The 27,455-nt window shown below is 40.3% G+C and overlaps 1 long non-coding RNA gene across 1 annotated transcript; it reads left to right on the top strand.

The window, feature by feature from the left end:
- LOC310714766 lies at positions 1–27,136 on the top strand. The gene is made up of 4 exons (XR_014530054.1): positions 1–26; positions 19,463–19,494; positions 20,995–21,130; positions 26,988–27,136. It is a non-coding gene; the product is annotated as an uncharacterized lncRNA (long non-coding RNA).
- Positions 27,137–27,455: the final 319 nt, after the last annotated feature.

Raw genomic sequence — 27,455 nt, 5'->3', positions numbered from 1 at the left:
GAAATCCAAATTTGTTCTACCAAAAGGTAAATCAGCCAATGAGATTTAATCTCATCGGATCAATGGCCCATCTAGTCCAGCATCCTGTTCTAACAGTGGCCAACCTGATGCCTATGGAAAGCCTGCAAGTGGGATATGAGCACAACAGCACTTGGTCCACCTGTGATTTTCAATAACTGGCATACTGCTTCTGATAGTGAAGGTAGAACATAGCCATTGTGGCTAGTTACTGCTGATAGCCTTGTCCTCCATAGATATTGTTACAAAAGAAGGCACCATTTCCACTCTCTGCCGAGCGGTAGCAAGATTCCAGGGGGTCCCAGGCATTCACCAAGACTCCTCCTTCAGTCTTTGTTCTCCTCCTGAAAGGCCACTTTAATCTGGGCCTCTGGGCCACAGCCTGTCCAGGGCTTCCTCATTTGACTGCCTCTTCCCTTAACCATGCCACAGCCTTTTGCATGGACCAATGCCAGCACCAGCTTGCCAATGACTCTCTTTTCCTGTCACCTTACATCCAGTTATCCTTGGCAACCTTCTGTCTGCTCAGGCCCAAGATTCCTCTTAGATGGGCCATCAACACCTTTCATCAGGTTAATGCCTCTATGACAGGTGAGGCCCTGGCTTGCAAAGGAAGCTTAGCCTGTATTTTTCCAGTGGCCTGCTATCTTCCCTTCTATACTCCAAACAATCAAAATCCTACCATTTATTAATTTCTACCCCCCCCCCAAAAAGCAATTAGGTTGCATTCCTAACCATGTCTATTTAGAAGTAAATCTCATTGAATTCTATTTTAGATGGGGTTAGGATTGCAGCCTTGGTTAGCACATGGGAACTCTTTAATGGAACAACTGTTTCTTTCTGTGCTTTCTCCCCACCTTCTCTGCTTCGCCGCTCCATCCTCTTCCAGTAATGCCACAGTATGACATATTCAACCATTCCTTAACAGTGGAAAACTTTCCCTTCCCTTCTTCAAAACTTCCTTACCCAGCCAGATTGCCTCATTCACTGCTATAGCAGCCTATGAATTAGGACTTAGGTTCTTATAAATTAGGACTTATGTTTTCTGAATGAAACTGCCCTGACCTGGTCAAATTCAATACTATTCTGTATTTGTCCGCTATAACTTTTTCCAGTAAAACACTAAAGCAAAAAATAACAGGACTAGATGAATTAAAATTATGTATATGCCTGTGCCTTTGCATTCTACAGTGGATCAATTCTTTCCTCATCTGTCCGATGCTGGCAAATAATTTTATGAATTGACATTTTGTGACACTTCAACTTGAGAATGGTGTGGGATACTGTAATTTCCCCCTGTTACTACTAATGCATAATGATTTTGACTTTAAAAGGGTCAGGCTTTTTAAGTTTAGAAGACTGAAATACTATATGCCTGCAAGATGTTTCTGTGCACAATAATTTGGTGTGCCAAATGGAGAAATGCACTTCTTAGCCACCAGTCATGTACAGTGAACCATGTGCTCTGCAAATGGCTATTGTGATTCAAAATGGCTATCACACACATAGACATTAAGCGATGTACAGAGATAAGCCATTGAAATCCATTAGACAGTCCAAGAAACTGTTGCAAAATACTTCTTACAAATACCATAGAAGAAAGCTTTTCATTTATGGATACATTTTGCATAGGAACATGAAGATCACTACATTTATTAAAATTTGTTATATGGTCTTACAGTTTTTTTACTGCTGTCAGAATTTCCTGGTGGCAGTGAGACAGGGATATATCTAGTCCAATAACTGAGGTGAGGCCTTATGCTTCCTGAAAATGTAGAAACTAGAAACTTGAGAAGCTGCCTTATCTAGAGTCACACCATAGGTCCATCTAGGCAGTCTGAACACATAACACCAAACCTAGTCTGATTGCACTGACTACCAGTTAGTTTCCAGGCTCAATTCAAAATGCTGGTTTTGATTTATAAAGCCTATAAATGGCCCCAATACCTCTCTGTATGCCTTTCCTCATATAAACAAGCTCAGACCCTGCCATCACCTTAGGCTCTTCTGTATGAGCTCCTCCATGGGAATTTGGAGAGTGTAAGCCAGGAAATTTGACACCTAAAATGGTGTCCTGGGGGAAAAGTCGATGTCCAAAATTTCCCATACATTTTTTTGTTTGTTTTGGTTTGGTTTTCTGGGGGTTTTTCTGCTGAGCAGCGGAAGGAATGCCCCCCCCCCCCCGTTATGTGGAAGACCCAAAGTGTGCTTGCGCCATCCTGAAGTTCTTCTGGTAAGCAACTGTGAACAACCTGCTGGGAAGCTAGCACAGTGGCTCTGCCCCACCTGACCACCTTTTTCTGACCCAAGGTCCATCAGCTGAAGCCAGAAGTGAAATCATGACTCAAGCTGGTGGAATTAAGGAGCAAGATGCAACTGAACACCTACTCAACCCAGGAACTTGTGATCAAGCTCATGGGTCCTTTCATGCAAGAAGCCCTTGCTGGTTTTCTCCTAAGCTTTCTCTTTCAGCAGCCTAATTTATGGAAGTGAACGCTCTTTAGTAATTGTTATTGTTATCCAGCTGAGAGTCAGAAACCCTTACAAGTTACCCAGTGATTCAACAATAGATTCTGATCTACCATCTGGCCACCACTGGCAGACTCTGGGTTTAATCCCTGGCATCTCCAGGTAGAACTGAAAGACTATGAAGAGCTGCTTCCAATCCACACAGACAATACTGAACTAGATGGATTTTCCTTATGCAAAGCATGTGCTCTGGCACCAAAATGCAACCCACCTCGCAACAAAACCAATGTTTAAGCAATGTAAGAACTGTTTTTCCATAACTGTCAATGATAAAGAACTTGGCCCTCAATGTAGAAATTAATTGGAACAGGGGCCTAGTCACTACCTTATCAGATCTGTGGCAGCAGATGAATTGTACCATTTTGGGAGAGGCCTGCTATAAACAATAAGTATTTATAGCAAGCCTTAAAAATAACGTTGATGCCTGTGTACAGGTTCTGTAACTGAACATCAGAGTTCTTTTATTTTTAGAACTAAAATGCAAAGACATGGCAAAGTTTCATGACTCTAGAGTAATACAGGACTTCAGCAATCAGCTACAGGGTCACGTACAGTATCTTTAATTTCACCTGTTGAGTGCTTGCGTGAATGTTTAAGGGCCCCAGAGGGCATGAGAAACCATGGAAGAGAAACACAATCCCTGTGAAGATGAGGAAAATATTGAAGAACAGCCAGGCAGGATCATAAATAACATGAAAGACTGGCTCTGCTCTCTAATGCTCTCATAAAGAGTTCTCTCAAAACTCTTTTTGGCTCAGCCATGTGAAGGGCTGTGCTGATGGGCATAGTATGAGGCGCATGCAACAGCACATGTCACACCCAGCAAACCACACCCAGATTGTTGCTTGGGGAAGCATTTAGGCTAAACCATGCTATTTTTGTTAGCCTTAAAGGCCATATCTGGCCTGGGTCATTTCCAGACCAGCCAGGACGATGGAAACTTTTCCCCACTGCTATCATGCACCTCTCCTGCACATTGATCCAGCATTAATGTGAAAAATTAAATTGAGAGTGTCTAGCTCTGCCTTGAAGTATCAACCAAAAGGAGAAAGAGTCACCTTAGTTTTCAGTAGTGGTCAGAGCATTGGACTAGGACCTGGTAAACCAGAATTCAAATCCTCACTCAGGTGTTAGGCCCAACTTCACAAGTTTGTTGTTGTTTATAATAACAAGCTTATTATAAAGAATGTGGGACATACTTAGTTAAAAACAATGCATAGAATTGTCATGTAAAATATTGCAGACTCACATGAGTCTGCATTTGCACAGAAAAGTTGAGTATAGATTTTAGTATGAATGAATGAATGAAGAAGCAAACAAACATTCATTGATATGAATATTATAGTCTTACAGAATCACAGAACTGCTTTTGGTTTTAAAACAGCTGTGGAAAACCCTTCAGGGGCTGACAGATGAGGGATGGATGAATCTGACAAGCTTGGTTTCTCTGTGTTTCATACTTTTCCAATCCTGAATTCAGTTTTCCCCTTTCCCCCAGCACTTTTTGGGGAAAGGGGTTAATGTCTGCGTGAATATTTTTGTGCGTTTCTCCCAAAATACATGTTTTGATGCTCAGTTTTCTCAAGCAATTTTCCCTAATGCATTTTGTATGTTTTTCTCACTAATACACAGTTGTTTGTACACACTTTCCCCTCATATATGTTTTTAGGTAAACATTTTTTGGGTTGGAGAGCAAATTTTGAATAGTCGCTGAGTTTTAACTGTGTGCTGGTTCATGGCGTGCAAATTAGGTGGGTTCCTATTAATGCAAATGAAAATAATGCCTCTTTCACCCCCAGTGTAAATTCATGTAAGGGGGAAAATATGCTGGATGGGGAACTTGGATCAGTGGGCAAAATATTACACAGAGAATCACTTCTCAGGCCTGTTTCACTCTCAGATTCTCGCATCACAGAATTGCTTCTCTTTTTAAGAGCAGACGTGTCTGTATTTAATGCACATGTGCAAATCACATGTGGCAGCCCCTCAGAACTATGCATACCTTGTGACAGTGAGAGCTAACTTTACTATGAAAATGGTACGAAACCTTGCCAAAGTTACATGTATTTTTGTTTCAAAATAAGGGAGGGGCTGAAGTTTAGAAACCTTCCTAAGATATAACATAAATGGAGCCTTTAAGCTTCCTAAAAGCAAACGTGATCTGTAGATTTGCTCAGCATGTGATTTTCACTATCAATGTTGAATGGTTACTTTAAATGTAAAGGTTCATCATTGTTCCACTCCATGTGTATGTCTTTAAGGGGCCAGAGCAAGGGCCAGAGCAAGATAACGAGACCCAGCTTTACAGCTGTGTAACATAGCAGGTGCTGCTGAGTTGTATTTGATTAAGGTGTGTCAGCATCTGGGTAGAGTATATAAGGAGCAGCACCTAGCTCTCCCATTCCCCTGGGGGATGGGTTGGTGGTTGGGTCATGTTTGTTTGTTGATGTATTTAGTGTTAATGGAGTTTTTGTTTTTCTTATTAAAACCTTTTTTAAGTTATTTTTGAGTCCTTTCTTTTTAATGCATGGTCTCCCCAGCAAGCTCTCTGCAGCGTCACTATACTGCAAAAAGCCAACATCTTTGGTTATGGGCCCAGCTGCTGAGTGGACGACTGCATATTTTTGGACTCTGAGAAAGGTTTGAAAACTCCTTCTCCTGTTAGCGTAGTTTTTGTGGGTCTGGAAGAGTTCCAGAATGGTTGACCAGGTTCCTGAAGCTGAGAAGGCTCTGGTCTTCCCACAGCTGACAGATGAGAACTATAGTTTATGGTCTTTTCGGGTGGAGGCACTTTTGACCTCTAGAGAAGTATGGACCTATGTAACTGATGACCCTCCTAACCCTGTAACTAATGCTTGGTCGAAAGGAGATGCAAAAGCCAGGGTGATAATTAATTTGGCAGTCAGCGACCAGCAAGTAGTCTATATAAGAAATAAGAAAACTGCCAAAGAAATGTGGGACAGTCTTGCAGCAGTGCATGTTAGAAAAGAGTCAGCGTCTGCATTGACGTTTTTCAAGCAGTTGTACCAGACGAAGTTGCAGCCTGGTGGAGATTTGGCAGCACACTTGAGACGTCTGGAGGCAATACGCGGCGAATTAATTCAAAGGGACATGGAGATACCTGATATTCAGTATGTTTTTATCATCCTTTGTTCCCTTAATGAGGACTTTGATGGTATAGCTAGCCAGATATCTGCCGTTCCACCAGCACAATTAACTGTGGAAGGGGTAACGGCAAGATTAATGGGCGAGTTGGATAGAAGGGAGGCTTGTGCCATAAGCACTCCTGTTTCCAGAAAGAATGAGGAACGCCATATGCAAACCTGTGGTGATACAACTGCATTTAAAGCTGCAAAGCGTTGTTGGTTCTGCAATAAGCAAGGACATTTTGCAAGGGACTGCAGATCCAAAAGAAAGCAAAGTACTCCCAAGCCTGTTTCTGTTCGTCAATCACGGTCGTCAGCCCAGCAGCCAGCATCGTATAGTAGAGACAGAAACGAGCCGCGAGCTTTTCACGCTCGGACTAAAGATCGTAAAAGAATTAAAGATGCCAAGTGGAAGTCTTTTGTTGTCGACTCAGCAGCATCTCAGCATATCTGCAATGATCGAAGCTTGTTTATTTCTTTCGAAGAGGAAATTGGTAATGTACATTTAGCCAATTCACAAGTCTTGCAGTCGCTTGGCAGGGGTACCGTTAAACTTGACTCTTTAAACATTACAATAGCGAACTGCATTTACTGCCCCTCAATGGACAATTTATTATCAGTAAGGTGCTTTGCTCGTCAAGGCATAACTGTGCGTTTCTTAAAGTCTATGTGTGAGTTTTTCGAGGGGAACAAACGTCTATTGTATGCCCGGGAATCTGATGGTTTATATAGACTGTATTTTCGCACCTACTCCCAATCGCCTATAAATTGCAGAGCAGCACAGTCAAGCCAGAGGTTGAGGAATGTAAGGCCACATTCTGGGTGTGTCCACATGGCGCACAGAATTCTGGGACACCTGAATTTTGCTGATGTAATTAAGACACAGAATATTGTTAATGGCCTCAACTTAAAACCATGCAAATTCTTTATGCAGTGTCTATCCTGTTGCAAGAATAAGATTAAGGTTGCACGCAAGGGTAGGTGCTCAGATAGGAAAGTAACTGAGCCATTTGAGCGTGTACATTGTGATTTAGTTGGGCCACTCCCACCATCATTAGGAGGTTCGAAGTACTGGCTTACCCTCATAGACCAGTATAGTAGATATTGTTGGACTTATGCAATAGCTGAGAAGTCCCAAGCATTTGAGAAGTACAAGGTTTTTTGCAACTGGGTAAAAACACACTTTAACAAACCTATTAAGAACCTGTTTTCTGACCGGGGTGGGGAATTTGTTTCTGAGGATTTTGAGAAATTCCTGGAAGCGCAGGGGACTACTCATGAGTTATCTTGCCCCCGAAGTCCCTGGCAAAATGGGCTTGTTGAAGTTGTGCAGCGTGACTTGCAGGCAGGGGTTAAAACTTATCTGCACGATGCTAATCTGCCCAAAGCGTTTTGGGCTGAAGCGCTCCATGCTTTTTGTTATGTTAGAAATCGCAGTTATCATTCTGGTTTAGATGTCACCCCCTATGAGAAGTTGTTTAAAAAACGCCCTAATCTGAAATACCTACGTATTTGGGGTTCAGATGTAATTATGCATTATCCTGCTAAGCAGAAATTGGGTGAACGTTGTGTTCAGGGAAAATTAATGGGCTACCAGCAGGGGGCGTACAGAATTTACATACCAGCAACTGGCAAATTTCATATTACCAGAAGCATGATACAAACTGTAAATTGGAATGGGGTTGCTGTTTTCCAAAATACTGATGGTATAAATGATACTGAGGAAGAAGAGGAAGCAGCAGCAGCAGCAGGAGGAGGAAATGGTGTTTCTGAATTAATAGAAAAAGACAAAAAGCCTGTTGAATCTGATAATTTGTTTGATGATTTAAAGTCACAGGCACCCGAGGGGAGGTTAGATTCTCTTGAGTTTTCTGACTGTGAGCTTAGCCTACAGGCACCTCTTCAAACTGACAGTGATGATTTACAACCTGAAACTAGTGGTTCACTTAGTCCCATTAAGTCTGAGGAGTCTGACTCTCCTTCCGGACTAAGACGTTCAGATAGAAAGAGACAGAAGCCACAACGTTTTGCAGATGAACATTTTAATACTGTGTATGCCAATAAGGTGGTTTTTGAGCCAAAAAGCTACAGTGATGTTCAGAATTTACCTATGCACCAAGCTGTAAATTGGTATAAAGCTATGAACTCTGAGATAGCTTCTTTAAAAGAGCATAACACTTGGTCTCTTGTACCACAAACCCCAGATATGAGGCTTATTGATTCAAAATGGGTTTATAGAGTTAAAATGAATGACAAAAATGAAGTTGTAAGGTACAAGGCAAGACTAGTTGCTAGGGGCTTTCAACAAATTCCAGGCAAAGATTATGATTTGTGTTATTCACTAAGTGTAAAATATGAAACAGTTAAGCTTTTGTTAAAAGATGCATCACAATGTGGAAAAGCCCACTATGCAATGTTTATCTGCTCTTAAGAGAGTGGTAATGTACCTTAAACATACCAAACATTATAGGTTGCAGTTTACAAGAAGCACTTCCAAAGGTTACACATGAAAAACATGTACAAAGTATGTTTTATGTTTTTGTTCCACAATGATGAACCGCAGGGGAAATGTTGAATGGTTACTTTAAATGTAAAGGTTCATCATTGTTCCACTCCATGTGTATGTCTTTAAGGGGCCAGAGCAAGGGCCAGAGCAAGATAACGAGACCCAGCTTTACAGCTGTGTAACATAGCAGGTGCTGCTGAGTTGTATTTGATTAAGGTGTGTCAGCATCTGGGTAGAGTATATAAGGAGCAGCACCTAGCTCTCCCATTACCCTGGGGGATGGGTTGGTGGTTGGGTCTGGTTTGTTGATGTATTTAGTGTTAATGGAGTTTTTGTTTTTCTTATTAAAACCTTTAAGTTATTTTTGAGTCCTTTCTTTTTAATGCATGGTCTCCCCAGCAAGCTCTCTGCAGCGTTACTATACTGCAAAAAGCCAACAATCAAAAGTTTAAAAAATAATAATACTTAGGTAATTTAATCAGAAGCACTGAACTGTACTTTTTTAAAAGTTACCCACTGATAGGATATGCTTCTTGACTCTAAATATGTTTTGGATTTGTCTGAGGTTTGAAATAATTGGACCGGCTCTTAATTGTGCCAGCACAAAAAAGCTGGAATTATTTTTACCGCATCAGAAAACTCTTAAAGTAATTTTACTATACGGCTGACTTACTTGACATTTTTTAAATGCTGTAAGAAAGAGAAGAATTAATCATGTGATTTATTTTATTTTAATTTTTTTGGCTAAATAAAGGCCAAATCATGCTTCCAGGCCAAAAACACGGCACTACTTCTGGCATTCTGGTTATTATGATCAATGCTATGGTAAAAGGCAAGGTGATGTGAGAAGGAACAGCACATCTAATTTTTTAGCTGTTCCCCATAGAAAGCATGTGTTCCACATTTCCCTTCATTTTTTGAATCTGAGGGTTTGTTCACACATTCTAGTAATGTTTATTTTCTCTGTGTGATCATGAACACAATCACATGGAGAAACTTTAGTGCAAACCAGTCGTTTACACAAACCAATGGTTTCTGTGTTTGCAGTAGCTCGGCTGAAAAATGCAGTCTTGATCACTGAAATGACTGCAGCTATCCTAATGTAATCAGCTGGTCGGCCCTAGCATTCTGCAGAAGGACATGGCTGCCAAAGACACTATAGGTTGAGGGGCAGGGAATGAACAGAGCAGTGTGTGCCAAGCAGCCTGCCCTATGCTTCTAAACTAGCCAGTTTTGTGCTCAGATGTAATGGAGGGCATTGTCTCATTGCTAATACTGAAATAAGTTTCAACTGCCCATCTAAACTTAAAAAGCCAGCTTTTGTACATGGGAAGGCACCATCTTGCCCATTACCTTAGATACAAAGGTTTATTTGGAGAAGGAGAAATGAGCATTTTGGGGGCGGGGGAATGTTGTGCAGTTGGAAAGCTGACATGCCGTTTGAAGAATGGAGGGAAGAGAATTAGCTTTGTTAGGTACATGTGTCTGCTAAGCACCTAAATGAAAGGCAATGTGAGAGCCAGTGTGGGGTAGTGGTTAAGAACAGTAGACTCGTAATCTGGGGAACGGGGTTCGTGTCTCCGCTCCTCCACATGCAGCTGCTGGGTGACCTTGGGCTTGTCACACTTCTTTGAAGTCTCTCAGCCCCACTCACCTCACAGAGTGTTTGTTGTGGGGGAGGAAGGGAAAAGGAAATTGTTAGCCGCTTTGAGACTCCTTAGGGTAGTGATAAAGCGGGATATCAAATCCAAACTCCTCCTCCTCTTCTTCTTCTTCTTCTCAATGTCAGGAACAGCATGTACACAAATTACATGAGGATAAAAAACACCAGTTTCAATACTTAGAACAAACTGTCCAAATCATATCAAGCATCTTTTTTTAAAAAAAAACTAGAACCTCCTCTTCTTCACTTTCATCTTTGGGCAGCATCCTGAAATAAAGAGTGAATCTTCAAAGTACTCTTTTGTGTGTTGCGCCTGCTAGTTACTGAACCAAGGTGGATTCATAAAAGAATTGTTGCTTTATAGAAGTTATTAGGTAAGACTAACCCCTATAGAGAAACTACCTGTATACTATAGAAATATTCTACTCAGACTACTATAAAACCTTTTCTTTCCTTGGTACAATATGTTCAACATTTAACCTTTTTAAATGCTTGGTTTTGTCCTATGCCATCTATGTATGTTTCAAAGTTCATTCTTTCTAGTAAGTATAAAAACACATGAAAACTCCCTAGTGGTATTTGGTGTCCAGCAAAGCATTCCATCAGTGATATGGACCAAATAAGAGGAAGAGCTAAAGGCACCAGCTGAATGACCTGTTTCCTATCTTTCATATGTAGCTTCCAGCTGTTTAAGATGTTGAAGGGACCCACTGAGCTTGGAAGATGCGCACTCCGTCCTTTGAGTATACTAGTGAATAAACAGGATAATAGAAACTGCAAAAGACTATGGGGCTCTGCGGTAGTGAATTGCATTGGTCAGCTGTTTCTGTAAACATTTCTTTTACAATGTATTAATTTAATCAAGCAACTCCTATTTATTGCCATAAGAAACTGGACAAGCAGCTGTTTCCTATTCACTTATTCCAAACGATTCATGATTTTATGCAGGTTTATCATATCCCTCACCCTACACCTATGTAAAAAAAAAAGTCATCGTCTTTTATCTTCTCCACATGTGGAACATGGTTGCTGTTGAGTTTTGTGTTTTTTCCCTTTTCCAGTTCTACTACATCATTTTCATTTCAGGTGGGGTTACTAGATTTAGATAGCAGACAATTGTGGTTACACCACTGACATGTTATTTCCTGAGTCCTCCCCACCCCTTTCAAATGTTCTGTTTCCCTTTTAATAATTTTGTCTGACACCCTGCCTTTATGTCTTTGGTAGGCTGAGGGCATGCCTTTGTCTTTGGTGGGTTGAGTTGCAACACCACCATTGTGTACGCACCATTAGAACTATTTTATTACCTTTGTCCTTCATTCATAGGGACAAGGGTGGCACTGTGGTCTAAACCACAGAGCCTAGGGCTTGCCGATCAGAAGGTTAGCAGTTCGGATCCCCGTGACGGGGTGAGCTCCGGTTGCTCAGTCCCAGCTCCTGCCCACCTAGCAGTTTGAAAGCACATAAAATTGCAAGTAGATAAACAGGTACCACTCTGGCAGGAAGGTAAACGGCATTTCTGTTGCTGCTCTGGTTTCACCAGAAGTGGCTTAGTCATGCTGGCCATATGACCTGGAAGCTGTCTTTGGACAAACGCCAGCTCCTTGGCCTATAGAGTGAGATGAGTGCCGCAACCCCAGAGTCGTCAGGGGTACCTTTACCTTTACCTTCATTCATAATTTTGAACAAATAGGATGAATATTACATGGCATCTTGTGTTGTAATGCCCAGGTTGCTAGTGTTGTGAGGCCCTTTCATAATTACGCAAAACCTCGTTTAGATGTAATTGTGTTCAGTGGTTTCATATTATTTATATTAACCTGCCACCAGTAGTCATTGGAGGACATTGCTGAATTACTTGACTCAATTGCTTGAAAAGCTTAAGGATTTAAAATAAAATAACAAGAGACTTTGGCCAGGAAACCTTGTCAATTTATAGTCCTCCTCCCTATAAAACAGATGAATTTAGTACATTTACTGGGTTTTAAGACAAACAAATGTGGTTACCTCAGTATAAATGAAAGCTTTAATGAGGCAGCCCTTGCTTGAGTGTTTTAGAAAGTGTTCCAAGATTTTATTCATGAATGGACTTTCTTTGCTTATTCATGTAAAGTTGTTGACCCTTCAAGCTTGTGTCTGCACAGCCTGCATGGTCAAGGGCCCTGTTATATGTACAGCAATCCAAGTGAATGAGAGCTATGTAAATGTAATCTGGAAAACACTCAGATGAAGGGTGGATTATGTCTTACTTCATGAAATATATGCATTTGCATTTGCACAGGATGTGACTTAGCCATGAAAGGGGTGGAACAGAATGCTAAACTTCTCATGTTGACATCAACCTTAGGGTTGTGTGCACTTGGAAGTGTGCCCCACTGATTTCAATGGAAAATATTTGCGAAGAAGGATACTTATGAGTGCAGCCTTAAAGAATGATATGCAAAAGTTCTGTACTGCACTAAGTTGACGCTGCTCTCTGCCGCACCAGAACAGGTTGCCGGGTTGTGGCAAATTCCTGGTATAGATGCAGTTCAGAGGCTGCCCAGATGAGATGCCATTGAAGATGAGATGAGACCCACTGGATTCATTTGTATTTTTAGAAAGATGAACAGAAAAACCTCCTTATCAACAGAGGCACAATATGTTTTCAAATACTGACTAAATTTTGTATAATTAGATGTTCAGATACCCTGCATATTTCATGTTATATTTGTCTTCTTTAAGTAAGTGGTGGGGAACCTCAGGCTTGGAGGCAGAATATGGCCCTCCAAGCCTCTCTGCCTGCACTCATAACTATCCCTAGGCTGTATCCCTCACTGGCCTTGCTTTACACCACAGGCATTTTTGCCTGGCTGGAATGTGCCATCGAACTCTGTTAATGCCTAATGCTTGTCTGGATAGAAGACACAGATGGCTGAGTCAGTCTGGGCAGAAACTAGCTTACTGTATAAAGGTAACATTTAGACTCATTGGCCTCTGGCTCCACCCACCACTAGCATGTGACCCTCCAATGGTTGGCCAAAAGTGAATGTAGTCCTAGGACTCAGAAACATTCCCTGCTTTGCATAGTGGCTATCAAAATGGTTTCTGCACTGGATTTCATTTCTCTGGGTTTCTATTCTCTGGGTTTCTATTCCCCATATAATTGCTTCCCCTATTCATTCATTTATTTTCAGTGCCCTCCCACAAGAGCACAACTGCAATTATGCATGAAGATTTTTATTTTTATTTTTAAAGAAAAAAAGAAAAAAATCATCTCTGGTATTCCAATTTGAAACTGGACTCTGGGCACCATCCATCCTATTTAAAATGCCTCCTGAAAGCAACAGTTTCCATCAGCCTGTTCATCCTTTTGTGGTGCCGCTGTTGGTATCACTTTGACACATTTCCCCATTAATTGCTGGTGCCCACTTTCAATTGCTTTAATTGCTTAAAAAACTCACCATTGTACAGTTCCATTTTAAAATCAAGTTTTGATTCATAAATTCGAAGCATTCTGTACACCCAGATGAAACGGTACATATGAAAGGCACACATTCTCCTTCACTCTTGAGTTCCAGGATTTGTATATGCCCCAGATGCATTAATATAATCTAGATTTCTTTCCCTTGTCATAGAACTGAAAATGATTAACTACTTCACATGAAGAAACGTTTTGGCCCAAATCCTCCTTCACGTGTTCCATTTTACCGAGCTGTTGTGTCATTCAGGTTCATATATTCAGACTATCCCAAAATGAGAGTTTAAGGGAACTACATATCCTTGCATAAAACAAAACAACATAACCTCAATAGAAATTAAACCAGATCCAAATAAAATATCATGCGTGCGCACAAAACACCTTGATTCCTACTATAATGGCATTCCTAGCATGGGACTAATTATTCTTTGGTATGTGTGGAAAGGTATTGCATCTAACTCACCATTTGTCTCTCTGTCTACATGTAACCTATCCATTCTTAAGGAAATCAGCCCTGAGTGCTCACTGGAAGGACAGATCGTGAAGCTGAGGCTCCAATACTTTGGCCACCTCATGAGAAGAGAAGACTCCCTGGAAAAGACCCTGATGTTGGGAAAGATGGAGGGCACAAGGAGAAGGGGACGACAGAGGACGAGATGGTTGGACACTGTCCTCGAAGCTACAAACATGAGTCTGACCAAACTGCGGGAGGCAGTGGAAGACAGAAGTGCCTGGTGTGCTCTGGTCCATGGGGTCACGAAGAGTCAGACATGACTAAACAACTAAACAACAACAAACATGTAACTTTAACTATATGGAAGCTTGCTTCCGAGTAGTGATTCCCCACATCTGAGTGTAATCTCTCGTGCAGTGGACCACGCGAATGCTCCTGACCATAGGGAAGTTCCCTGGCCCCTTTCACATGTTGAAAACACATGTGAAGGGGTTGTGCAGTTGTACTGGCCTGCTGGGGCCCCTTAACAACAACATTATGTGCCAGCATTTGACAGCTGTGTAAAGGGAACTTTATGCCTGTGCCAATGTACGCATGTGGGGTTTACAACATGCAAGGGGGAAATCCCGATTGGTTCAGAAAAATCTCAATCCTAAACCTCGGTTTAAAACTTTCCTCTTCAGTTTTCATTTGAGCTTCTCTCTCCTTTTGATAGACAATATGAAATCAAGCCCACACCTTGTTCTACTGAATCTTTAGAAGTCAGATTGTATGGAAAGCAAAAATGGACTCTGCCGTGAAAGCCTGCAGCCATGTATATATGTACACATGAAAGTAGGCATGGGGTGAGAAACTCAATTTTGTTTATATTTTCATGAGAAACTGCATAATATGCATTTCTTGGCTCAAAGTATATCTATCCTTTCAAATCTGCACCTTTCTGAATTTTGCAATGCAATTCATCAGCCAATGTATACAAAAATGTGTATATTGAGGGAAAGAATTGTGGAAAACACATACAAAATGCATTGCATTGGGGGGGGGGAGAGAGAGAGAGAGAGAGAGAGAGAGAGAGAGAGAGAGAGAGATGTTTTCATTAGAATAAATTCTTACTAAAATGCTGACAAATTTCCATAGGGAAGTGCAGATTGTTGAAGATATGTAGAAAACAAATTTAAGACTGGAAAAATGAGAAACCGAGTGAAATTGAAATTGACAGATTCATTCATCCCTAGTGGAAATAAACTGTTTCTATTCCAAACTGTTATTGATTTAACTTGATCCCAAAATGTATTTGCTTTAAAACTTCGTATAAAGCAAACAAGGAACTTAGTTTAAGGAAAAGGGTAAGAATATATTTTTTCACATCGTGATTTGTTTGCATTTTTTTCAGGGAAATATAACTCCTGAAAACTGTTGTGTAAGCTCACATTTTGTGTTATTTTGTACAGCTTTACAAACCAGTGCTGCAGTTACTTTGCACAATATGAAGATGGGATTACTGGAGCAAGTTGACTTGTATTTTTGGTATATTCCAATACTGACCATTTCACTAAAGATTTTTAGTACACAACATAATGGCCCTGATCCAGAGAAATGTCTACCCACATTAAATTAAACAGGACTTACTTTTGGGAAGACCTGTATAGGATTACACTGTAAATTGTGTTTAAGTCACAATGGAACAGAAATACAACTTGCTTTCTCTGGACTGAACTCAACGTATATGAAGAAGGACTGAGTCACATTGTTCAGTCACAATGTTTGAAAAGTTCACATCTTCCAATCAGATTGTGATGTCCTTCCCAAAGTGTGAGTTAAGTAAAAGATCATGCAACCAGATGTTAAACTAGAGGCCCTAATGGAAAATGCTGCCCTTTTTTGTTTTTTTATAGGGAAAAATACACATTTCTTAGAAATAGGAAAACAATTAAGCAATCACATATTTTTATTTTCTGAAACAAAGGAAGATATAATAGTCAATTTCTGTGTGTTTTTCTCCAGATTAAAAAAAAGTATTTGTAATAATTCCAGGAAAGTATTATCTTTATTTTAGTTTGCCTTAAATAATTATATTGGAGCAATTCCATTGATGTCAGTGCCTCTACCCTGTGGCTGCAATCCTGTGCACATTTATCTTGGACTCTGGGAGTAAATCCAACTAAACCAAATGGGGCTTACATCTGAGTAAATACTAAGAATTGCTTTGCAAAGGTTTGACTATTGTCAAATATGAAAAATATGTGACTTCAGTCTGAACAAGGTTTTTTATAAATAATAATAATAATAATAATAATAATAATAATAATAATAATAATAATAATAATTTCTTATTATTATTGATATTTTACTCTGGATGGTGGAATTTCTTTTTAGGTCATGTAATTGTAGTTCAAAGTTTGACGGAAAGGACCGTAAAGGGGGAGATGGTCCATGCCTAGTGGTATAAACATTGTGATACATTTACAAAGTTCTTAATGATGCTGAACATTAGAATATGCTTAATCCGGATAGCACTGAAAGTAGACTCTTTTGTTATTGGAAAACGTGTTTTCAGATGCATTTGAAAAGGAAAAACTCATGCAGTGGAATCATTGCAGACATGGTCCTCCTCACATTATCTTTAGTGGAAAACTGAACACTTGGAAGGGTGTTTTGGTAAAATATATGTTAATTTTTCCAAATACACTAATTTTCCAAATAGCCTGTTTGTTTGCTGTTTGGGAACTTACAAACTGGCTGTTGCTAGCCAAGTGGTGGGAAAGACAGACAGTTTGCATGACCAACTCATACTGTGGAGGGAAAAAATGTATTTCAAGAAGCAAATGGAAAATAAGACTGAGGATTTGATTCTCTCCCTTTTTCAAGCCTGCACAGTGAGTACAATTAGTGCTGCAATTAGATGTGACTTGTGGGATGAAGGGGGGAAAGAATACTGGAAATAGGAATGTGGGCCAAATTATATAGTTTTCTGCTACACTGACACAAATCCTGTGATCTTGAAAAGGACTGTATCAGAGAAAAACTTGGTATGTGACATGCTTTTGTCTATGGTGTATGTGTATGTCTGTCTGTATGCTTGAATCTGCCCACATTTGTGCAATGTACCTGAAATCAATTTAAATTTACATAACATGCCAGTTTGCAGATTAAAAGAAACATTAAATGTTTACACACTGCTGTTGTGTTTTTCATTTCCATATTAATGGTTCCAAAATGTCATTCAGTATATTCTCTCACTTTTCCTCGCCACCCCTCTGGTGATAGGAAAGTTTCCTTGTCTCACTAATTGTGTAAGTCTAAAAGCAAATGTCGTTTTTGCAGGGGTGGGTGTGTGAAAATCAACAGACTGGAACACTGAGAACTAGAATTTCCATAGAGTAGTGCTTCAGTCCAGAGCAGAAAGATCCCAAAAGGGCATTTTCATGGTTGGAGCTGATGTTGTCTCTGTTCATTAAATTGGAAAACATTATTACAAAGCAGTAGGGTAAAGAATTTCAATAACATCATTCCTTCTATTTGCCATGTTCAGTGGTTGAGTGCTTATCCTTATGCAGGAAAAAAAATGCTATCATCCACACACAAGAGGAACATAGATGTGTGCTTGGAAGAACCTCATCTGGGGACCACAGGCTAACTTAGGGGTTACAGAAGAGGCTGTGTAGTATGGCTCAATGAATCTCCCAGGTTCCCCATGAATCTCCATGTTGCCACTCCATTGGTTTCTGTATGTGAAACCATAGGGGTGCTTCCTTTGTCTGTTCCCTCAGCCAGTAAAATATCTTGGTAAAACCCATTATTAATTTTACAACTGAGATGGAAATTTAATGAAAACTTTTACTTTATGTTTAAGCTGTTTGAAAAGGTCAGTGAAAAAGCACTCCAGGAAATGGTGTTGTACTTTCTGTAAGAATAGTCTAAGTTGCTTTGAAACTATACCTAAAGGTGGGAGCTCACATTACTGAATGCTTCTCTGCAGAAAAAGGTCTCCTGCACATAGATAGCTAACATGTCTTTTTTAAAATATATATATATATATATATCTTAATTTTCATTTTTTCACATCACACTTAGAAGGAAGAAGAAGAAGAAGAAGAAGAAGAAGAAGAAGAAGAAGAAGAAGAAGAAGAAGAAGAAGAGGAGGAGGAGGAGGTTTGGATTTGATATCCCGCTTTATCACTACCCGAAGGAGTCTCAAAGCGGCTTACATTCTCCTTTCCCTTCCTCCTCTACAACAAACACTGTGAGGTGAGTGGGGCTGAGAGACTTCAGAGAAGTGTGACTAGCCCAAGGTCACCCAGCAGCTGCATGTGGAGGAGTGGGGAAGCGAACCCAGTTCACCAGATTACAAGTCCACCACTCTTAACCACTACACCACACTGGCTCACAACTCACAACACATCAACCACGTTGCTTAAAAATATCAAATCTTACAATTCACTCTAGAAAACCTGTTCACATATTACCATCAGATCTTGGGGATTATAAACACAATCTTCATGACACATATAATCCAAAAACAGTTGCCACACATTATAGAAAAGATAGGGATTAGAATTCCCTTTGGTTGTATGAATCTGGCACATCAGCTTTTCTCGACAGGGCTATTGTCCATGCTCTGGAATACCATGCTTCAATGTTCAAGCCCAAGGCAGTGCACCATCGCATGACTATTTCCATACATGCCACTGTGAGGAGGAACATCACAAGTTCTTTATGAGCAGCTGGTGGAGTTGACATGTCCTTTATTCCAAGTACTGTAAAGCGAGTTGAGGGAAAACTTGGAGATCCATTTTGTGTATTAAACTCAATTCCTGAAATACCAGAACACCAAATGGGCAAACACATCTGCAAAACCACCACAAATAATAACTAGCATGTCTGATACGCACGTAGAACCTGTCTTACATTGACTTCTACATGCAGTGATTCGAAAATAGAGAGAGAGAGAGAGCAGGAATAGACAACCTTTTTGAAGATCAAGGGCTGCATTTCCTCAGGAGAAAGTGGCTAGGGAGTCCCCAAGACAAAAAGGGGGAGGATCCACCCTCTCTCTCTCTCACACACACACTTCCTCACCCCCTCCATCAGCCCACCTACTGCAGGGATCCTCAGCCTCGACTTGCCTCTGCACAGCCTCTCTCCCATTTATTCATTCATCATCAACCTTAGTTCACCTTCTTTCCTCTAAAATAACTTTCAATCATGTGAGCGTCAGCTGGATCTTTTACATTCCAGTTCTCTGGGTGGCATGGCTTTGAAGTACTAAATAGAACACATCTAAACAAAACTGATACAGTTTCATTTCAATGTATGCCTGCAGATGACTTATAATAATGCTAATAATCACATCTGCATAAAAGGAAGGTTCATTTTAAATTCATGTCATTCACATTATGCTGATGAGGCTTTTCTATTTTGGATAAGCTGCATTCTCTCTTCCTCTCCCTTCTGCTTTCTTTAGCGGTTAGTCTCTGTCATTGGCTCATCGCTGCCATTCTGCAACATGACAACTTCATTTGTACTTTATAAGTTCCCAACTCTAACTGAGAAAGTCTGCTCTGTGATGTTTGGGGGAAATGGTACATGTTGTGGCTTTCATCGTTTTGGAAATGATTCCAGCTGAAGTTTTACTTCCCAAAAGTGGGACTCGTTTTAACTGCTCATAAAATTCTCCCCACAACAGCTAGCTGCAGAGAAATTCTCCTGTTGTTTTTGGTAAGTTCACAAAGCCTCTGGAAAACACCTTTCAGTCATGTGACTAGCAGTCAAGAGCTATACATAAAAAGGCAGGGGGACCCAAATCCTCATTAATTTCCATGTACTGCTCTAGCTGCCTTCCTCGTAGTAAGATTTTGCCTCTTCCTCCCCTATTTTAAACAGAGGCACTGGTGGTAGAGTACACTAAGCCCAGCAAATGTCAAGCTTTGCTTTAAAATTATTGGTATTTAAGGGAGGCATAATACCATTAAGTCTAAAGCTATTAAGATTTTCTTAGTGAAAACACACAGGGCCATTTTATGCCGTTCTGACAGAGGGCTTTAAATTAGCCCCACTGTGCGGATGTTGTAGCTTTTTCTATTTCCCAGGGAGAAAATGTCAGGAGAGTTGTGGTGATGGCACTTGGTTTGTATAAGACTAATAAAAGGATCGAGATGTAGGCATGTTTCTCCAGTTCTGGATTCCCGCCCCCCTCCGTGGTCAGAACTTTGAAGTTTTTTAAAAGCTTTGTTCTCTTCCTCTTTGCCAGGCTAATAAAAAGAATTATTATTACTACCACATTTGTGTCTCTTGGATTTTTTTTTAGTTTTTATTTGGCTAATGCAAGTACTTTTACAACATAATTGCGCCGAAAAAGAGCAATTAGAATTAAAGGAGCCTTGGCCAATAAGTACAGCACTTATTGCAATTATACTAGTAACATAGGAAACCTGAAAGCCTACTTGAATTACCCAAATGATACTTTAAAGAGAGAGAGAGAGAGAGAGAGAGAGAGAGAGAGAGAGAGAGAAGAATTGCTTTTAAACTTAACAAAACTCTTAATTGGTGGGGGAAGGGTGGTTGATATGAATCTGTGGTAACCAGATTTGCAGTCTGAACTGTTCGTCTGCAACACTGTTGGCCATCAAAGAAGGCCTGTCTCACCAAGCTTTCTATTTTCACAACAGGATATCTGGTTTCTTTTATGAGGATACAGCTAGGTTAATTTGGTTTAGTGGTTTGCTGGAGGTAAGCATGCTCTTCACAGCGCAAACACCAAAATCCCCCCCTCAAAGCAGTTTCCTGCTAATAGCCAAGGTCTGATTGGCAGTTTTGCATTGTAAAGTGTGATTTGGTTGGATAAATATGTTTAGTCTAGTAAGCACTTTAGTGATTGAGTGTCTGTTAATGGATAAAGGTGGATTACGGTGAAACCTCTACAGGCTGTCATTGAGCACTTTAGAGATGTGAGATGTCAGAAAGGCAAGGGAGGCAAATTAATGGGGAACTGTGACCAAGCTTGGCAAAACTCGGACCTTATTTTAAACATTGGGTGGTGCTAATTTTTGCATAGTTTTGAAGTCATAATCTCACCGGAGGACCCATAGCCCGACTGAACCTCCCAATCTGGCCTTACATTGCTGGATTTTGTCTGGAAATGTAGACAGTGAATTTAAAGGCAGTTTTCAGCACTGCATGAATGTAACTAGGATGACTGTTTATGCTTCCTTTTAATAGATTCTCCTTTTCCACAAGAATTATAGATCCAGAGAACATGGCAGATTTCCCTTACTTCCGCTGCCTCTCCCCTGGAGTTCCCTCTTGTTGCTCAACTCCAGACTTCCAACCTCAGGTGCAAAAGGTCCGTTTTAAGGTATGTATATTGGAATGTAATTACTTTTGGGAGGGCATTTCCTTTCTGCCCACAATAAAGAAAGCATGATGCTAAAATGTTAAGAGTAAGCATATCGAATTTAAACAGCTGAAATTGATTCCTCCCCCCCCCCCTTTTTTAATTTATAGGTGATATCCAATTAAGTTGCACTCAAGAAAAGTACATTAATCGATGGAATCTAGTTGCTCAAGTCCACTGATTTCAGTTAGTCTACTCTGAGTAGGACTAGTGTGTTTTTTACTTCTGGAAATAAAAAATAAAAATTATTAAAGTATTTCTGAGCCAAGTCGTTGAAAACAACAACATGGCAGTGTACAATAAAATCATTAAACTATTTTGAAAATAATACAATACAGAGCAAGGGACTAACAGCGGGTCCAATTGTTTATCTAAAAATGCTTGGTGGAACAGTAATGTTTTGGGCAGCCAGTGAAATATCAGAATTGTGATTGCCTGTCTGATTTTAACAGGAACTTTGTTTCAAAGTACTGGTGCCACCATGCCAAAGGCCTTAGTTTGCATAGAAACAAAACAAAGATGTGATAAGTGGGAAACAGATGATCTGGCTGATGTAGAAGGGAAAAGGTGGTCCTTCAGGTAACCCAGTCATAGGTCATTCAGGGCTTTATATGCCAACAGGAATACCTTGAACTCAGTTGCTGATGGTCTGGCAGAGCAGTTTTCAGTACCAATGTCATATGCCCATGTGGAGTAGCTCTAGCCAAAAGCTGGTCTGCCGATTTCTGCACTAGCTGCAGTTCCCAAACAAACCTCAAAGTTATGCTTTTTGTTATTGTTATTACAGAGTACAGTAATTCTAAGCATTTTATTTCATATACAATGTTTATATGCAGCTTGATTATAAGAAAACCTGTAAGCAATTTCTTCACGCAAAAGCCCTTTGATTTTCAGAGGGCATTTCTGTATGGGTTGCAGCCTGTATTAATTATATATGAGAACTGATAAAAAATATAGTTATACAAATATCCAGTTTTCCCCAAAACAGCCTTCTCATCAATAAGATTTTAAGCAACATTTTTTTCTTTTTTAAAAAAAAAAAATCTACCCTAATACTTTTACTAATATTCATGTACTGTGACACCACTGCTACATATGAGGATTTTTGTTTTGTTTAATAAGGGTAAATTCTACTTCTAAACCATCAACAGGGATATATATATATATATATATATATATATATATATATATATGTATTCCCCACTCATGTATTCCTACAGAAGCCTTATATGAGGTGGTGAAAAGCAGCCTTTTCCAGTGTTATAATAGCTCACGGCAGAGTCATAAATGGATTTTTCAAAATGTTATGCATTTTACGGAAGGCTTAAGAAGTACCTTTTTTCTGCCATGGTATGGGTATTCAGTGTCATAGTTTATTCAACTTTAAATAGAGTAGGCCCATTGAAATTAATAGCCATTAATAGTTTAAGTCCATTAATTTCAGTGCAACTTCTCTGAGTAAAAATGTGTTGAATACAACCCAATGGGCCAGATTCAGCTACCCTGTTCCACTAGCAGAAGCCAGCGTAAGGACTACTGCTAGCACAATGGGCTTCCTCCCCTCTCCACCCCACCACTTCCCCCAAATTCACTCTGGAGGGATGGGGGAACCCCCAGAACAGCATGCAAGAGAAGAAAATGGGGAGGTTGTTCCAACAGGCGAGCAGAAATACATGCACTGACAGAACAATCTCCTTAGCTCTTGTACGTTGAATTCCATACTATGTTTTTCACCTGGAACATGGTTTTCCTATAGAGGCATCCTCAGAGCATCTCACTGATGTGAAGGCAAAAGTGTTGTGTTCTATGTGAGGACCATGGCCTGTCACTGCTGCGCGTATAAATAAGCCCTTAGAGACAAACTAGCAGCTATTCTGGTTTGGATACAAGCAACCAGTGACTGACAGTAAAGTTTCTGCCTAAATGTACTGCTCCTAAGACTGGACTGTAAGTAAAAAGCCTATCTTAACAACTTGTAAAACACACACACACACACACACACAGAGAGAGAGAGAGAGAGAGAGAGAGAAGTGTGCGCGCGCACACACACCAATAAGATTGTTTCAATATGACAGCTTTAAATCTTTCAAGAAAGTTGATGTTTAAAACATGTTTGGCTATGAGAGAAGCCAAATTCTGAAATATGTCTTATTTTGATAGTAGGCTTAAGGAAATATATGATGGTAGAACGTACTGGCCTGCATATATGCAATTATGAATGAGCAAAAAGATATGAAGATAGCATGCAATGAGATATGAAAGGAGGAAATGATAGGTTTTTTATTTTTATGATACAACTCATTAAGTCATTTTTTCTACTGCTAGTAATCCTGTAGGAGATACAAACATTTAGAAATAAAATGATTAAAATGCAATTAATACATAAAGTATTTTATTAAACACTGCATACCACATAATAATCATCATAATCATCATCTCACTTCTTTGGAGGGGAAAATCAAACTGGACATCTTCCTTCAATTAATGCCCACCCCAGTCACCTTGTCTCCTCTCCAACTTCCCCCATTGCTAACTTTTCACACACATCTTCTCCTGTCACCCAAGCCACTGGCATGTCTCCTCCTTTTGGAACTGGGCTGGCCCTTGAACTGCTACATGACTGTTCCCCCTTGTGCCCATGCCATGGAAAGAGGGAATGGCTGAAGAAAGGAGAGCTCTGCACTCACACCTGGGGCCTCCATCTGTTAGTAATAAATATATTTAACCTGTGCAGCATTTACTACATCTGATACAGTATTTTCTTGCCCTCACAAGCTATGGTGAAATAGGAAGGTGCTACTCCACCCAGCCGGGACGCGGGTGGCGCTGTGGGTTAAACCACAGAGCCTAGGACTTGCAGATCAGAAGGTCAGCGTTTCGAATCCCTGCGACGGGGTGAGCTCCCGTTGTTCAGTCCCTGCTCCAGCCAACCTAGCAGTTCAAAGTGCAAGTAGATATATAGGTACTGCTCCAGCAGGAAGGTAAACGGCGTTTCCGTGTGCTGCTCTGGTTCACCAGAAGCGGCTTAGTCATGCTGGCCACATGACCCGGAAGCTGTACGCCGGCTCCCTCGGCCAATAAAGTGAGATGAGCACAGGAACCCCAGAGTCGGTCACGACTGGACCAAATGGTATGGGGTCCCTTTACCTTTACCCCACCCAGCCACCGCCCCACCCCAATCAAAGCCTCCCTTACCTTGGTTGTGTGGCAGAAAAGCGGCAGTGACAACGAGGGGTTCCAGTGAGATCTTGCTGAAAACCACTGGTGGTGCTGGCTCCACTTCTCTGCTGGTGGCAGAAGTGGCAGGGTAGGTAGGGTGCCCATTAGGGCATCACTTTTGGGCTTCTACACCCAAGGCAGCTGCCTCAACCTTCCTCATGGGCAAGGCAGCCCTGGATGCCAGGTTTGAGATGGTGTGACTTATTCGGGGTGACTCAAAGGGCTTCTCTGTCTCATCTCCATGCCTCCAGAGCAAGTAACCATTACATCACATTGGCTCCCACAGCAAGACTCCCAATCACCTAGGCAGTCAGGGCTTCTAGTTGTCCCTATGACTTTTTAAAATGTTGTCTTCTTATATTGTTCCCAGTCTTCCAGCTGGGTTGGGGAATAGTTCAACCAAGCTAGAAGAGTTCTATGAAGTCTTAGAAGATAGGATGCCAGTCAACAGGTGAAAGTTCAGCAGTGTGTCAGCAAAGTTAACACATATTTAGAGAGCCAAGTGTTGTCCAGGAAGTTACAGCCTTCCCTAGCCTAGTGTCCTACAGATGTTTTGGATTACAACTCCCATCACTGACTGTTAGCATGCCCAATAGTCAGGGATTATGGGAACTGTAGTCCAGAATATCTCAAGGGCTGCAAACTGGGGAACCCTGTATTAGACCAAGGAGGTTTTCCAACAGCTTGTTGCACCAGTAGAGATTTCTCTGTTCTGAAGGTTCTTCGGATTTTGGTCTCTGTTGCCCTTACTATCTCTATTCCTGGCTAACTGTCATACATTGCCTACAGAACCTGTGTTATGAGATGACTTGTAAATGCAGATAAGAAATGAATACACATGCATACATACACACACACATACAGTGTTAATTAAAGTCTCTTTAACCTTGACTTCCTTTCTCTTTGATCCCCTTTACAAGAACAATATCTCACATTTCACTTTTACAATCACTTAGGTGTACAAAGCCTTTGGAAACGGGACTAGAGATAGAGAAACGTTGCTTATGCAGCCATCTGGTGTGCTTTTTTATCACATTTTTAAAGGGCACTGGAACCATTGGATGGGCATGCTATTAAGTACTCATCCACTTATCAAGAGGAAGCAGCTGCCAGCCTGATAGCGAGCCCTTTCTTATAAACAAACTCCTTTGAGTATGAATATTATATTGGTGTCTTTAAGCTGACTTCACTATGCAGATAATAATATTCCAAAGGAATAGAATAGGTGGCAAAATTAGCAAATGAATTCAAACACCTTGACAGCATCGGGTACAGCCCAGTGTCTTCTCAGATACAGCCAGTCCTCAACTAGGGTCTTCAGTAATGATCAATAGCCATTTGTACCAGCCCTCCCTGGACAGCAATAGAAAAACAGCTGTTTCCACCTGGGAACTGTATGGAAGTTCTTTACAACTGTACAATAATAAACAGTGGGAAAGCTCAGCCCAGTTTAGAGCTCCTTTTGTTTGCACACTTTCACTATCTTTGCATTTGTTAGACTGTAATTTTCCTTGCAATTGTATTTTATCAGGCTATTGTTTGTGTAGCTTTGGATTCTGCTGCAAACATATCTCAAATAAAATAAATGCTCAATTATATACCTCCCCCGCTTTCTTTCTGCATTTGCAAGTACATTGTTACCAACTACAGAAGGCAGCTTGCATTTAGACAGAGTGCTCTTTAAGCAGCAAAGAATTACCCCTCCCTGGGAGAAAAAAAAGTGTAAATACATAACATGATTTACCAGTTGTACGGCTCTAGGGTCTCAAATTCCCATAAATATAAGTGACAAATTATCAATAAATCATTCCTGGGCCTACCATATTGCGCCAATGTTTATTGAAATCCTCTACTAATAAATATGAGAGTCACCTTTCCTAGCTGTACCCTGAGAAACAAAGATGACAGCAATTACAAACAGACATGAAAAATGAAAAATATTACTTTTGCAAGTAACAATTCTTCCCGGGCCTCTGTGGTCCGATTGACCTGTTCTAGAAGAATACTTTATTAAACAAACACTGCACCAAATTGATACTATTTGTTCTATATCAACAAAATTGCAATCCATATAGTTTTGAAAGGGGAAGTTCTAACAGGTAACTCCTGACCTTGAGAGGATTAATTCCCTTCCTTTTTTTATTATTAGTTGCAGATAATCTGTTTCAGGACCAAAAGGACTGTGTCTAAATAGCTGCTAATACTGTGCTGCATGATTTATGCTTTGAAATTCCAGTGTCACCACCATTAATCCCACAAAATTAAGTGGCAAGTGGAACAAACAGACGTGGCAATGTTCAGGGCTCAGTTATTACCCCTGTTATATTGAAATGTGGCATTATGGGCTGTGTGTCATAAATTTTCCCCCTGACAATATACCCAAACACATTTGGGTTTAAGTGTTGCTTACCTTGCATAAACAATGATGTATTGAATTGTCGAAGCAGGATCTGGCCCTTTATTCAATCCCACCCTGCACCTTCATACACATATCTCAATAATTTCTTGAAATACAGATTTTCTCGTTTCTGAATCTGATATGAATAACAATTAATGTGTTAAGAACATCCTTTGATTTTAACTCTCTTTTCTTTTACAGGACAATACCTCAAGGGTATTGATAACAAAGATTCCCACCTTCAGGCAACTGAACCATGCTAGCTTCTAATTGTGATTTTTTGCAGTTGTAAGGCAGTTCCTCACACCACCTGCATTAATAGATATAAAGTATGCTGTGAATTTGTAACACACAGGTCTAATTCACAAACAGATACTGAAAGACAAGTTTTGGTGATGCTCCTCAGAAATTATAGAATGGTTATACACAAATGAAAATAAAAAAGACCCTTAATCACTTTATATTTTAATAAAAAAATTAAAAATTGTCCAGTAGGGGCACCTTAGAGACCAGCTATAAGCTTTCATGTGCATGCATACTTCTTCAGATACACCAAGACACGTATAGATACACTTACATTTTAAGTGAATGATACACAGATATACAGCATGTACACTTAATGCAAGCAGATAGTGAAGACCAATTGTCAATTCCACCCCCACCCACGCA

Source organism: Podarcis liolepis (assembly GCF_965112155.1).
Source record: "Podarcis liolepis genome assembly, chromosome: 9".
In the NCBI taxonomy this organism is placed as follows: domain Eukaryota; kingdom Metazoa; phylum Chordata; class Lepidosauria; order Squamata; family Lacertidae; genus Podarcis; species Podarcis liolepis.
The sequence above is the reverse complement of the archived record's forward strand: the minus strand, read 5'-3'. Positions and strand labels throughout refer to the sequence as shown.